Consider the following 16,051-nt stretch of genomic DNA (forward strand, 5'->3'; position numbering starts at 1 on the left):
ATATATGGACCATTAAGGAGTCATTTATGTAACAAGGCAGTGTGCAAAGTGCAAAAACAATTACCCATATTTTTGTACTCTGCACACTGCTTTCTTCTCTTTAAGAATTGCAGTAGGTCTCTGCACTGCATCACCACTGTACTGGTGAGTGGATGGGGAGGCACTAGGTGCAAGTGAGCACTAAGGGCCATGTTCTTGCACCCATTTGTACTCTAGTAATTGCACCCCAGAGATAAATAAGTGACTTTAAGAGCAAAGACAACTTGTTTCTCGTACCCCATCTATTAGCAGGGCCAGCCTAAGGCCACATTGACCTATTGGACACAGCGCATAAAGACATATTCCTTAAGTCCAGCTGCTCCCCCATGTGACCAGGGTCGGAACTATGGGTAGGCAGAAGAGGCATCTGCTTTAGGCAAAGGTAGGGGGGAGCTTGGCAGGTACTTGTTGAAGGGCCTACCCCATGTCCTTGTTCACTCTCTCCTCCCCTCTGTTGCTCTGCTCTCCCCTCCGATCCACTGCTCACCCCTGTGTCGGCATGTGACACATGTATGTGCACACACGGTGGGGGGGGGAGCAAGGTGATCACCCGGTTTGCCTAGGACACATGGTCGGCTTGGCCTTGCCCTGCTTTGATGTCACTCTCCACATTATATAAATCACACACAGGTGTGTCCTGCCATGAGGAAAGATGAGATCTTTGTTTCAGGAGGCAATGCCCTGCAAGGGGGGGGGGCAGAATCGCAAATTTCTCCAGCCTTTGTCTGTTTTCCTTACTTCCCGAAGCTGAGCTAACCTTAAAATGGCTTTTCGCTGGCAATAAAGAAGAGACAACTGAATGTCACCATAGCTGCCCCCTAAGGATGCACAGACTACTCGGGAAAGCTTTAGTGGTCTTCTGTACAGTAAGTTTCATTAATAATACATTTCCAGTATGCATCGACTTGATACCTCAGTAGAGGTCATGCTACAAAATCCCTGCTCACGCTGCTAATTAAATTGAGAACTATTAATCATGCTATTAGAAATGGCAGTACAAAACACAAATTTTGTGAGGAAAGGGGGGTAAAACTTCAGCAAACACAATCATATTTTGGCAAGGAGTGCCTAGGGGTCAGAATCTTTATATTAATAGCTGCTGCCCAGGAAAGGAACATGTTCTGCCATAAATAGGGCAGAAGATTTCCCAGTAGTCACTTCAAAGTGAGGAAATGGAGCAGCTGAAACCAGCAGGCTGAGGACAGGGTCTAAAGTTATAGGAGAAGTTACAAAATTGTACCTGTCATTTAAAATGGCAAATGTTTGGGCAGTTAGGTCAATCTAGGCTGGTAGTCTTGCAGCAATTTGGAATTACCCCTGCATACCCCTACAACTTTTAGCTGCTTTTGTATGCAGAGATATGTAATGTACAGTTTATGGAGGGAGAACAGTTTCACACCCCTCCTAGTATCATTTACTTAGGACTTGCATCTGGGGCATAGCTATAGTGTGCAATATAATCTGGATTAATGATCTGGAGAGAGCAACCTTGTAAGACTGGGGCTCATTTGCACCATTTTTTCCTTTGCTCCTAATTTTTATGTCTGAATGACACACACATTAAGGGAAGGCTTGGGTAACACCTAAGTGCCCACCTGCATATTTTTTGAAAAAGTGACGGTCCTTGTTCTCCAATTTTTAGTCCACTTGTGGGTGCTCATGGCAGGCAGGGTGCACCAAAGTGCCTCCCTCTGTCTGCCCTTTCTAGCACTTGTGCCTGTTTTGCGTACATTTTCCAGGGTCTCACTATTTGGGAATAAGCCCTTATGAGTTTAATTTCTGTAGAATAATTTTACTGTAGGTCAAATTGTGAGGCTTTAACATTAGCCTACCTTTAACATTACCAACCAAGAGCAGCATGACCTGAATGACGCCCATGTTTTGTAATAGTGGAACCTACTTGCTCCTGGATGGTATAGCTATTATGTAAAATAGGACTCTAATGTTGTTGCACTATGGCCAATGGCCATATGGCTCTTGGTAAGGGGCCAATTCATTAACTTCGAGTGAAGGAATAGAAGAAAAAAAACTTCGAATTTCAAGGTGTTTTTGGCTACTTCGACCATCGAATGGGCTACTTCGACCTTCGGCTACTACTACGACTTCAAATCGAAGGATTCGAACTAAAAATAGTTTGACTATTCGACCATTCGATAGTCAAAGTACTGTCTCTCGAAGTACTGAAAAAACTTCGACCCCCTAGTTCGCCACCTAAAAGCTACCGAACCCAATATTAGCCTATGGGTTTTTTTGGTCGAAGGATATCTGCAAAATCCTTCGACTTCGATATTCGAAGTCGAAGGATTTTCATTCCCAATCGAATATCGAGGGTTAATTAACCCTCGATATTCGACCCTTGATGAATTTGCCCCTAAATGTTGGGTCTACAAACATTTTATATAATCTGTTATCTGGAAACCCATTATGCAGAAAGCCCATAATTACGTGTCCCTTAATCTCAATTTTATCCAAATAATCCATTTAAGAAAAAAAAAAAAAAAATCCTTTTTTTTATATAATAATAAAACAGTACATTGTACCAGATCCAAATTAAGATATAATGTATCCCTACTGGAAGCAAAACCAGCCTATTGGGTTGATTTAATGTTTACATTACTTTCTAGTAGACTTACGGCATAAAGATCCAAATTACAGAAAGATTTGTTATCCAGAAAACCCCAGGTCTTGAGCATTCTGGTTAACAGGTCCCATACCTGTATATACAGGCCAGCCTTTCAGCTAACTGACTGACAGACTGAACAAGCAGATGGCCTCACCAACTGGATCTTATAGAAAGCTAGGCAAGCACCTGTGACTCCTCTCATTCATCAGGGGCCTTCATCAAGAAGGGGCACTGGCAGAAAATATTTTTATTGTATAAAGACCAACTAAGATCTTGTAAGAAATCCAGACTTTCTCATAAAACTGACTGCCCCCCATGGGGCTATACATGCCCAGATGTTTAAGTAGCAAAGTTAAAATTAAACAAATTGCTCCTTTAAATTAGGGTGTGTCTGGCTGCCTTAAATTATTAGAATAGGAACTGTTGTTATATGATACTGTATATGTATCAAGCATCAGTATTCTTAGTGCTTCGCAAGGAATTCCCTGTATGAGGTTAAATGTAGGCAATTACATATAATGAGCAGTAGCAGAATTAGTGACTGGAAGGATTAATAGCTTTGGGGAAGTAAAAGTGTACTGAAAGTTCATTCTGTTCATTTCATGAATTTGAAATAAATTTTAGGAGTATTTCACCGAGGGCAGCAGAATTTCTCTGGCAGGGGGTGATCGTGTGGAAGGAGCTACTTGTCTTTGTCAGCTAGTTTGGTTCCACAGCTTCATGTTTATTTCAGATAACTGTTTTAAATGTAAGGTCAGGTTAAACCACATGTATATTTTTAGAGTTCCTATCTTATTTCTTCATATATAGCAGGTACTGCCACATAAAGTGAATTGCCTAGGGGCCTGTCACAGAAATCAAACCCTGTATAATATCACTCTTCCATTCCAATTCCAAAACAGAAATGTGAGCTTTTCACCACGTTGGTCGTGTGGCCGGCTATGCATTAATGTAGCTGTTCTATGTTTATATTTATTTTATAAGTTTAATGGTAGCCTAGAGGCAGCTATAGTAACCTTTGCCGAAAAGGAGTTGTTTGCATAAAAGTTGTCCTAGATGTCCTGTGACATCAAGGAGCTGCTATAATATTATGGCAAAGGAAGTGCAAATACTCAGGGAATAAAGTAGGATGTTGCAGTGTCTCCCAGGGGTGAAACAATGGTGTGCAGGGCCCCCTGCAAAAAAAATCTTCAGAAGGGCCCGGCGCACCTACTTGGTCTTCCCTCCCTCTGCCCACCTGCCTACCTGTGTTGACCACTGATGTCCCCTATTCCCAGCTGCACAAGCACGGAAGGCAAGAGAAAGGCTGCGGAGGGGGGGGATCTCTTAAAGATACAGAAGACGCAGAATAGGGGAAAACACTATATGATTTATTGATTATGTTCATTGGTTAGAATTTGTTTTCTCATTTGGTTTGCCACTTCTGTATTGAGCCTTTCACTCATTGGTTAAGACTAAGGGGCATATTTATCAAGGGTCGAATTTCAAATTGAAAAAACTTTGAAATTCGAATTCAAAAAGACCAACCGAAATTAAGTTAAAGTTTTTTTTTGGTTGAATAGGTCAGTTTTTCGATCGAATAGGCCCGTATTCAGCTGAATTCAAATTATATGAATTGAAGGAATAGCGCAATCGATCGAATTTGACTCAAAGTTTTCCCCAAAAAAACCTTCGATTTTTCAAAGTCCACCAATTGACTCCAAATAGGTTTCAGGAGGTTCCCCCATAGGCTAAAACAGCAATTTGGCAAGTTTTAGATGGTGAATGGTGGAAGTTGAATTTTTAAAGAGACAGTACATGATAAATTTCGATATTCAAATTTTTAAATTTTTTTCAAATTCAAATCAAATGTTGACTATTCCCTAGTCGAAGTACACAAAAAATAGCTTGAAATTGTTTTTTTTTCATTTGAAAATTCACCTTGACCATTGATTAATCTGCCCCCAAGTGTGATGTATTGTATTTTAATTGGTCAACATCCCTTTATAAGGATTGTACCAAGGGGAGACCTACAGCCTATGAGTAAGTGCCCATTCAGGCAAGAAACCTGTTAGGCTTCTTGTATGTCCTAATAAAGTCTTTTTATTTTATTAAAACCTATAAGAAGATACTGGTTTTGGAAGTGGTTTTTAAGTCGTGACAAAGTCATTATTAGCAAAATGTTTACTTTTTGTAACAAATTGTAGGTTTTTGATGATGATACTGTATATATGTGGACCGAAACGTCGGGCATTTGATACTATGCAACAATAAAATTATCAAGTTTTTAAAGGGAGTGCTGGTTTGAAGATAATTGAGATATATATAGTGAATAAAGTACCCCCTCTTGTAAAATATAAGGATATTATAAGTTACCGAGGAGTTTCATGACCATATAAAAACACGAGGCCGAAGGCCGAGTGTTTTTATACAGGTCATGGAACTCCGAGGTAACTTCTAATATCCTTATATTTTACAACTGGGGGTACTTTATTTATTATAATACACAAATTTAAGTGAGTCATGTGACAGAAATGACATCAGTACTCACCGTTTATAACTGATGACATCAGTACTCACCGTTTATAAGGATATAATTTACAAGATATTCATGGCTTTTGTGTATTATATATCTATATATATCTATATATATATCTATATATATCTATATATATATATCTATATCTATATATATATATATATATATATATATATATAAAAAAAAAAAAAAAAAAGTGAGGTGCACACCAGGAACGTTTCTTAAATGGTTAAAAAAAACCATTTAAGAAACGTTCCTGGTGTGCACCTCACTTTTTTGTTTTTTGTATACTGCTAATGAGAGTAGCACCTGGGTCATTATTTCCGTCATGGTGTGCTGAACGTTCATGGACTATGTATATATATATATATATATATATATATATATATATATATATACACATATACATACAGGTATGCGACCTGTTGCCCAGAACCCAGAATGCTCGGGACCTGGGGTTTTCTGGATAATAATAAAACCAGCAAGAAAGATCCGCACTCTCAGGAATTATATGAAAATAAAAAAATGTTATTGTTAAAAGCGAAACTAACGCAAAGTGGACTATATATATATATATATATATATATATATATATATATATATATATATATATATATATATATATAGTAACATAAAGACCTGAATAAAAAAAACAACATGTAAAAAAGAATCACAGCTTATTTTTTCAGTTTATTATTGGTTTACAAGTGTTCCTCTACACTGCCCTGGTCACTTAGTTTGAAGCTTTGATGCCGGGAGGAGGAGGGGGGGGACACTACTGAAAAGAATCCACATTAATTACTTCTCATCAGCATTAATCATACTGACAGCTCCTGTTAGCTGCTATGTTTATTCTATGCCCACCTTTTCAACTTTTCTGTCAAATAGTGGATTTTATTATTCTCTCCTGGGAAAGATCCTTCTTTATGACCAGATGCTGAGAGAATACATTTTTCCTTTGCCATTTGAAACACTAGCCAACTTCTTTTATATTTAAATAAAAAACAAAACATGAGCAGTGTAATTAATATTCATTCCGTAGGAACATGATCTACACCATGATAAATATCTCTCGGTGACAGGTCTGTTATCAGGAATATTTATGATATAACCAGGAAATTGTGTTTAAACCTTTTTATTCAACAAATTATTTTTGACTCGTGACCAAACGGAATCTGAAGAAATGTAGCTATCTGCCTAATCTTAAACGCAAAAATTACTATAGTACGAAGCCTGAGCAATAAAACACACACCATCAGGCACATTATTGTTTCTTGCAATCATTTGTAGTATAGTGTGCATCAAATTGCTTAGTGTCATGCATACCAGGGAGGGAAATGGTGTGAGGACACATACACATGACACAGGAATATAATAAACAGTTGTATGTGTATGCATCATTCACCCCATAATGAACCACTTCCATCTTACTGTATTTTCTAACTGCCCCTTCATGGAACAACATTTGTTATCCTTACTGAGGTTGACTTTGTGTTTATATCATCTCGCTTCTTTCTATTTTTCACTTACAAGCCTGGGTTTGTCGCATCTTTATTGTAGAGCGACATGGGATTATTATATTTAGGCTGAAAGGCAGCAGAGAGGATCCTAGCAACTATAAACATGTAACTCACAATCGGTTATATTATATTATATTGTTATAAACAATTAATCAACACTAATGGGCTCTTTTTATAAACAGGTATTGTTCATTTTTATACCATATAAAGCACACCATTTTTAATAATGCTTCAGCACTGAGTACCAAGTACCACTTTGCACATCCATATGTAAAGGCTCTTGTATAGATCTTTCTTAAAGTCCATAACCCAAACTAAAAAATGTTCTTATATAATATAATCTTCATATAGACAAAGACAAAAGGTCCTCTGAACTCAACCCTTAAAGGGTTGAGTGCAGAGGTCCTTTTGTCTTTGTCTATATGATTTTTGTGGTCACAGGCTCATTGCAACCTACCTAATCATTTAAAATCTAATGGTGAGCACAACTTTCCCTTTTTTTGCTTAGATTCTGTGCAGGCTTCTACATGTGGGGAAACCGGTGCTTCACAGCTTCACTGGCTTTTACCCATAGGAAAGGGGGGTGCTAAAGACAAAAAGCACAAATCTCTAAACATTTTTGACTTTGATCACCAATTAAGGCAAGACAAATGTTAAGTTCTTGATTCAACTTGCAATTGTGGGTGATATGTAATGGACTTCTTATTTACTTTTGGTCTGATATTCTTAGCAAGATGTGATTTGGACATTTGCTGCATCTCATCTTGCTTTTTCCAAATTCCACCTCCTTAATTCTGTAGGTCTGTAATACGCAAAGAAGTTAAGGTTAGCAAGTAGTAGTTAGCAAGTAGTATATATTTTCTCCCTATGTCTGTGGGTTTCTTCTGGGTACTGGGTAGCTCTGAAAATATGGTTAATGATTATTTGTTTCTTTACTAAAATGGCATGGGTTTGCCCCGCAACCATATGCCTTGTGTGCCAGTGTTTTCTTCCTTTTGCAGCAATCTCTAACCCATAGTAACCCCTTCACTCACCGGAAGACTCACTCACTGTTTTAAATGAGAGAGGAACCACCAGGGTCATACTGGGCCAGAGTCACACTGGGAAAAAACCGGGACACGCTCCCAGCTTTGCCGCTCTCCTGACCTCCCTTCCTGGCCTCAGTCGCTGCCCTGATGCTGCCGACGTAAAGAAAAGGTACATGCAGGGGAGTGGTTGCAGCTGGAATGGGGTGGCTGGAGGGGGGGGGCTTGTGGCTGGGGGGACCAGAGGGGGCTTTTGTGGCTGGGAGCCTGTGGGGGGGCCTGAGGCAGCAAGCCTGGGCCACCCAGTCCAACTTTGGGAACAACTAATCTAAAAAAGGCTATGGGAGTAATTGTATGTCCTAAAATCCCTTAATTATCAAATTGCTAGGGTTCCATAAATGCTACCCACTGTCTTCTGTTATTAGCAATGGCACTGGTTGGATCAATTTACATGCCTATTCCCCAGAGCTTATATGGCTTTGAACAGCATGGAATCCATCTTTGGTATGGGATGCCTGTTCATCTATGGAAAGGGCAGAAGTTGCCTTTACCATGGTTCTTATGATTTTTTAATTATGAGGGTTAATCGGAAGGTTATATTGTCCTTTACCAAGGTTCTGACTCACCACTCAAACACAAATATAAGGGTATGCAAGCCATTAAAATGGTTAAGTTTTAAAAGACAGCCATTACTTTTCATCTAGGTCTGGGCTTCTATGATCGCATCTCTGCATGAAGATAATGAGCTGCATAATCATGCCTGCTACACACAGCAAATGGCTAAGGATAACCAAACATGCGTATAAATATATAAGACAAATTGTACTTTAAAAGGAATGAATGGGTTTAGTAATTGAAAATTGTGGTTATTGCCCTGTGAGATTGGGAGCAATATAATTTACCTTAAAGACTCAGAGGTCTTGCTGTTCATTGTGCAAAGTGACATTTTTCATAGAGACTAATTTGCTCTTATTTTTCTGGGAAAAGGGGATTCTAAGCTGATTCTACACACATTGCAAGCTCCCAGAAATCGCCATTACTGCTTGACTTTTACTCTCTTTTCCATTATGAAGCTTTTTACAGAGAGTGATTATTAAGACAAGGAACTTTACCCTGGATTTAGTGGAAGAAACGCTTGCATAATCAATTTTAATGAAGAATCTGTTGTTTTCCTACTGTTTAGCCTTTGTTCATGTTCTATATATTTATAAGACACTTGCTATTTGTATCCTTGAGGTTAACATGTGGGAAACTAGGCACTCTGCCAGTTCTGCAGCTTCATCTGCCTAATGTACACACACAATGAAGCAGCATGACTTCACTGGAACTAGCTGTGAGAACATAAGAGACTTGATAACAATCAAGGACAATCTATGGCAAAGCCATAAAACACCACGTTATATAATGTTTGGAGGGAGGGTTTGATTATTCATAGCGTAACATTATCATGTTTTAGGTTGGTATGTTGGTTTGAATATGCATGAAGAATACTAAAAAAAAATTAAATATATACTATATGAAAATCAAGGACACATCAAAGCCTGCTTCTGGAACTTAACTCACTTCATTGTTAATATTCCAATTCTTGAATGTGTGAATCAATCATCAGATAATTCAGTGGTAGTTGGTAGAAGTAAGCTGTACAGACTGTTCTTTGTCAGATCCTTGCTGTTAAAGAGCAGGTGATACAAATGGAGTTCTGATGCACTGCTGAGGCAACAGGCTCTTTGATAACAAAGATGGACGTTTCAGGGGTATCCATGGCAGCTAAAGTGTGATATGCAGAAAAGTCTAGTCGGTAGCCTGCAGATGAAGAGGCAATGGCAAGTATGTACTACATATAAATATATATATATATATATATATATATATATATATATATATATATATATATATATATTTAATATGATAATAAGACTTGACCTTTGCATATACATTTTAGTTTTTTTTTTTTTACTAATACTCAATACTTGCCTTCTTGCTTGTTAGAAGGTCCCTGATATAGATCCAGGGATCTGGTATGTTCCTCTGGGTTGAGCCACAGACAACACTGGTTTTAGGTGTGCAGGTTACATTAATGGCTTTTCCCCTCTGCCTGTAAATAGTTTCCCTTTTGTTATCTAGTCTGGACAATTATTTGAAATGCAAGACCTTTTTCATGGACGGAGACTGTGTTGATGCCTTCGTGGAATATTACTATTGATCTGGCCTTTGGACTAGGGAGGGTTTTTCAGTTTCAGTTGCCTGTAATTTCTTGTAACGTCGACCGGCATGTTGGTCTGATTCCTTGTTAATTGTATTTTTTCCGTGGTGTTCAAATAACTTCAATATTAAATCCTCTGTATTCATTGAGCCACACCCTCAATCCAGATAAAAGCAATGTTAAAATGAAAGGGCTATTTAAACCTGCCACCTCCAGTAAACTGCTAGATCATTGAGCTTGTCCAAGTCTCCTGTTTCATATTTGTGTTCTTGCTCTAGCTTCAGTTCCTGTTCCTGATCCTATTTCCTGAATCCTAAAAGTCCTGTTCCTGCCCTATCATCCTATAAATATTCTGACTCCCTGATTTCAAGCCTTGGCCTGACAATTTACTCTGCCTGTTTTCTGCTTGCCCTGACCTTCAGCTTCACCTAAGGACTGTTTTTGATTATCGGCCCCTTTCCCAGACCTCTGTCTGAACTTGGGCTTCTTATTGTCTGTTACATACTGTATACTGAGGTTTGCATTTAATCTAATCTGTGTTTTCTGAACCTTAGTTATACGCAAATGTTTATTCAGCAATTGGCTCCTCAGAAACAATACAGCCAGCCATTTTGACACTAGCGATTGGCAAATATTTGGGATGCTATTTAGCAAAGGCTCAATCAATCTTACCCAGGTTAAAAACCTCCTGTAAGGTCTTACCCATTGGTACTTGGTTCCAGCTGAACTGCATACAAGGTTTTTCCCAAAGATTACACTGTTTTAAAATTTTTGAAGAGTAGAGTTCAGCAGGCCATATTTGGTGCCATTGCCCTAAAGTAAAACATTTACAACATTCTAGTCCAGTGCAGTCTGGTCCATGTTTTTTATTTTCCTATTGTTCATCAGACAAGAAAGAGGCTGAGAACATTGTTTCATATGTTTCAAGATTCTATTGAATTCATTTGATTAGATTAGTTTGTTGTCTTCAGCCATGCAGAATGAGAATTGCCTCTTAATCAATTTATTTCTCAAATTATATTTTTCCACAAATATACTGTATACTGTGCAACTTTCAAAAGACTGTTTAATGCCTGCATTCTGATTCTAGTATGTGCAAACCCTTGAAGTTAGATTCAATTTATTCATTACTATTCACTATTCTTGCAGTGTTCGCGAAATTTTAGAAACCATGATTAAACTCACAAACTCTAAAACCCCGTCGTTGAATTCATTAAAATATCAAAATAAAAGACCGTATGAACGAAAAAAAAAAAGAGCGTTGAATGATGTGGTAGAAAGTACGAATACCTAGAAAACCTCTAAAAATGGGAGTTTGTTGGACAATTCCTTGTGAAAAAAATCTGAAAACCTCTAAAAGTCCGAATTGATTTTAAACGGTCTGATAGGATCAACGCAGCTCACATTGACTTCTATAGCACCTCGACAACTTTTACTTGGCAAAGATTGCCATTAGAGGTTTTTGTGGTCTTTAGAAATATTTAAAAATATAGGAAAATCACTAATTTTCGAGATTTGAGGAAAACATCGCAATTCAATTGTTAGTATATGCTCAGTTGTTAGTATGGTGATCCAAATTAAGGAAAGGTCACTCATATGGGAAAGCACCAGATCCCATTATTCTGAATAATAGGTCCCATACCTGTACTGTATATACAGATATACAGGTTTTTGTTTTGTGTGTGCAGTGTGCTTTTACTGACCTAATATAAATGCTAATGTAAAAATGACAGTTTACATGAAAAACAACTGTGTGGCTTCCATTAAGTTCTTTATCCATTATGGTGATACTCTGCACTTTTCGGATTATATATTTACCAAGTATTATGAAAACTATTTTGTATTTAGCAAACTAGGCTTGAAAAGAAGCTGAGCACATTCATAACAATGCCATACAAAGTTGGCATAAGAGGCTGGAACATCACAACGCCCCAATTAAATTGTCAGAGTAAAAATAAACCTCTGTGGTGCATTTGTCCAAGACTTCAGCAAATCCTGCCTGTGGTGTTAGTCTTACTCATTAACAAACATTCTGAAAAAGAAGACAATGAAAGTTTTGTCAAACTTTTTTTTTTTTTCATTATAATTGAAAAAGTAAAAAAAAGAAAAAAAATATACTGTGAGGTGTTAGCACACTGGCAATTATATGTTAGCACATTCATTGTTGTACGTACAGCAGGCAGCTGATGAAAAGTTTTTTCTAGAATAATTGTAATTAAAATAAACCAAATATACAAAAAAATGCAATCTAATGCAAAATAAATACATAATATTTTAACAGATAATTCAAAGTCTGCAAGTTTTAATAACACTCAAATGATTCCTTTCAAAGTAGACGACAGAAAATATGCAACACAATATTAAGGGGCACATTTACTTAGGGTTGAATATCGAGGGTTAATGAACCGTCGAAGTAAAATCCTTCGACTTCGAATGGTCGAATAGTCGAACGATTTTTAGTTCGAATCGTTCGATTCGAAGTCATAGTCAAAGGTCGAAGTAGCCAAAAAATACTTTGAAATTCGAAGTATTTTTTATTCTATTCCTTCACTTGAGCTATGTAAATGTACCCCTAAAAGTGCTCAGATAGTTTCTTCTTTGAAAACATGGGAAAATATACTTTTTCTAAGGCGTTATTTAGCCTCATTGCACCCCCACTTAATGGCTTAAAAATTATTGGTGTATAATTTATACAGGAGCAGTGGCCAGCTCCATGGCGAAGCTCCCACCCTTTTCGGCTAGAGTCAGGTGATCCTGCTGGAGCTCTTCTTTCTATCTTTTCTTATTTTTTCGGCACCTTATTACTCTGGCAAAATGATCTCCTGACTGTAGCATTTACGCTACATGTTGATCCTTTCCAATTTTACTTTTTGTAGTTGAGAAATCTGTAAAACCAACGCACAATATTAAAAGTATAAGACCACCATTAAATGGGAAAGTTTTGGGTTGCTAAAACCACATGGTGGTTAGGCCTGCCTGTTCAAACCCTTCCTTTCTGAATTATAACTGTTTTTCTACAAAATATGGTGGTGGCATCCTACTCCAGGGTGACAGGCACCCTACTTCAAATCTTTAAAAAGCTTTACAGTTTAGAGTAACACATTATTCAGGCTCAGTATCTATGTAAAATACATTGGCCATGACCCAGAGCAGACCACTTTATCAGATATCTTGTGCCATTAACATACCTAATTAACAGCCAGTGACGTCTAAGAGGATATCTTTACTACAGGTACAGCATTAGCATGGAGGCTCCACGTTTATCTCAGTGTTTAAGGGGCTGATAATTAGTTAAGATTGACATTATTGTTGCTGTCATCGTAAGTCAGCCTAGGGACTACAAAATGTCAGCGCTTGAGGAGCTGCAAGTTGAAGCCAATTTGGTTAACTGGTCAGTTTATCTGCTAGTCCTTCACATGAACACATCAAAATGGGGACCCTGCAATTAGGGACATAAATGAATGGGGCACACCAATCAAGTCAAAGTTTAAAGGAAAAGTCAAGTCGCTTTTTAATTTCAGTATCCCTGTGTAGCCTACCTTAGCCCAATGTGAACCGCATTAGTTGCGCTTTGAAAAGCGCTCCAGTTTCCCTGCACCATCGCATTCTTTACACCATTGCGCTCTGATTTACCCGGCGGCCATTTTTTTCTGTATGCGTGCTTCCTCGTTCTAATGCGCATCCGCCAATAGCCCCATCCTCCTGACCTCTACACGGAGGTTTCTTCCGACGCTTAACACAAGCATGTGCGCATGCGCTAGATTTTTTTGGTGAACTGCGCATGTGCGCATCGCCAAATTTCAGCGTGCATTCCTAAGGGAGGGGGGAGAGAGGCTGCGAGTGCTGGAAACCAGACGGAAGAGCAGAACAACATTGCTGCTTCACGGATTAACTGTCAAGGACTTCAGTGGTCGGTATGTAAACCATTCTAAAAGGCTTTTCACTGATAAAATTTATGTTAGGGGGTTTGACATGTCCTTTAAAGAATTTTTTAAAGTTGTAAAAAGAATGTTTTTATTTTTTTATATATATAATGCGTTATCAATACATAAAGAAACAATTTTCTCTACAAGAGAGGTAAGTCAAAAACATATTACATCAAGTTTACAATATTTAGTAATTACATACCACCACGCTGCAACACGAAAATCAAGCCTACATGAAAACAGACACCCTTGTCAGAGAATGAGAATCACCCCGACGTTTCGGCGTGAAAGCCTTTATCAAGGGGAATTAATGTAGGCTTGATTTTTATGTTGCAGAGTGGTGGTATGTAATTACTAAGCATGGTAAACTTGATGAAATATGTTTGTGACTCTCCAGTTAGGGCGCAGTTTATCAACTATAGCTTTATACAAGCAGTGCCAATGTGTTTCACTGATAAAACAGAATCAATATCAAGTCATAGTGTGGAATTTTCTGCTTTGTATGTTCTTATGCTTAAAGCAGTCAAACATTTATTTTTTAAGAAGTATTCATTTTCAGCACAACTCAGCAGCAGCAGCAGCACTGAGAACTATTATCCATCCATTTTACCAAAATTACCAATATCCATCCAGATTCTGAAAATGACTAGCTGCATCCACTTAATAATTTGTATGGATATTAGTTCTCAATGCTGCTGCACTGAAAAGTAATACTTTATAAAAAATGAATGTGTTTGGGGGGAAACTATGTGATTTAATTAATGGGAGGGGACTAACAACTTAGTAAAAAGAAATAAATAAGGGTTTACTTCTCTTTTAAAAGGAATATTAATCCTCTGAGCACCGTTCATTTTTCATGGTTGCTACTAAGTTTTATACTGCTAGCTCAGTACATGATGTTGCAGGCCCAGAGTATCAGCAACCTTTGGTTAACCCTCTGGTTGCTCCCAGGTTGAGCCAAAAACCTGGCATTAGCAGTAAAAGAGTTGAATGTGAATTGTGCTCAGAGTTACACCCTGGGTAAACTCTCATCAGTTCATTAGATGGGTTTGATCCCTTTTAATACATGCTGTGCTTTGTAAGTTTAAAATAATAATATAGCATGCATTGTTATTGTTCTCTAGAGCAGTGCTGTCCAACTTTTATTGTACCGATTTTTCTGGCCGTCGTGGTTAAGGGCCGATAATGACAGTGTTGACCACAAGAATTTTCAAGACCATGTCCACATTAATGGTGGTAACACACCAAAAAACCAAATGGTTGGTGTTTACTGCAGGGATATCACTTTTCACTCATAAGTGAAAATTTTAATTCATATTAAAACATACCAGAAATTCATATGCTTCCACCTTCTCTGTGGATAACACTGCACCCCCCAGCACATGATTAAACACATTAACAACAATTTCCAAATGCTAACAAACCCCAGACCAAATCATACCAGGCTCATGTCCCACATGCAGAGTATGGCACACACAATGAGCATAGGGCATGCAGAGTATGGCACACACAGGGAGAATAGGACAAGCAGAGTATGGCACCCACAGAGCATAGGGCAGGAAGAGGAGTATGGCACACACAGGGATAATAGGACAAGCAGAGTATGGCACATACAGGGAGAATAGGACAAGCAGAGTATGGCACCCACAGAGCATATGGCAGGCAGAGTATGGCACACACAGGGAGAATAGGCAAGCAGAGTATGGCACACACAGTGAGAATAGGACAAGCAGAGTATAGCACACACGGAGCATAGGGCAAGCAGAGTATGGCACCCACAGGGAGAATAGAGCAAGCAGAGTATGGCACACATAGAGCATAGGGCAGGTAGATTATGGCACAGGAGCAAAGGGAAGGCAAAATACAGCAAGGGAAACCTATCAGGACTCTAAAATGAACAGTTCATTCTGTGCTATATACAGTGACACAATGCTGATGTCCCTCCAGCAGTTTTTATGAGTGTGAACAGGTGAACAATGTGGACACATTCAGTCTGGGTCTGAGGTGTGAACAGTCCAGGGTTTTAGGAGTGTAAACAATAGAGGTGTTACAGGTGTGAACAATGCAGGGGGATTTTCATGTGTGAATAATACAGGATTTTACAAACTGAATTTGAGTTAAACAATACAGAGGCCACTTAATCTCAATTTTATACCTTTTAACGTTTACACAAGGTAAACAGTCACAACAGGCAGTT

Source organism: Xenopus laevis, chromosome 4S (assembly GCF_017654675.1).
Source record: "Xenopus laevis strain J_2021 chromosome 4S, Xenopus_laevis_v10.1, whole genome shotgun sequence".
NCBI lineage: Eukaryota > Metazoa > Chordata > Amphibia > Anura > Pipidae > Xenopus > Xenopus laevis.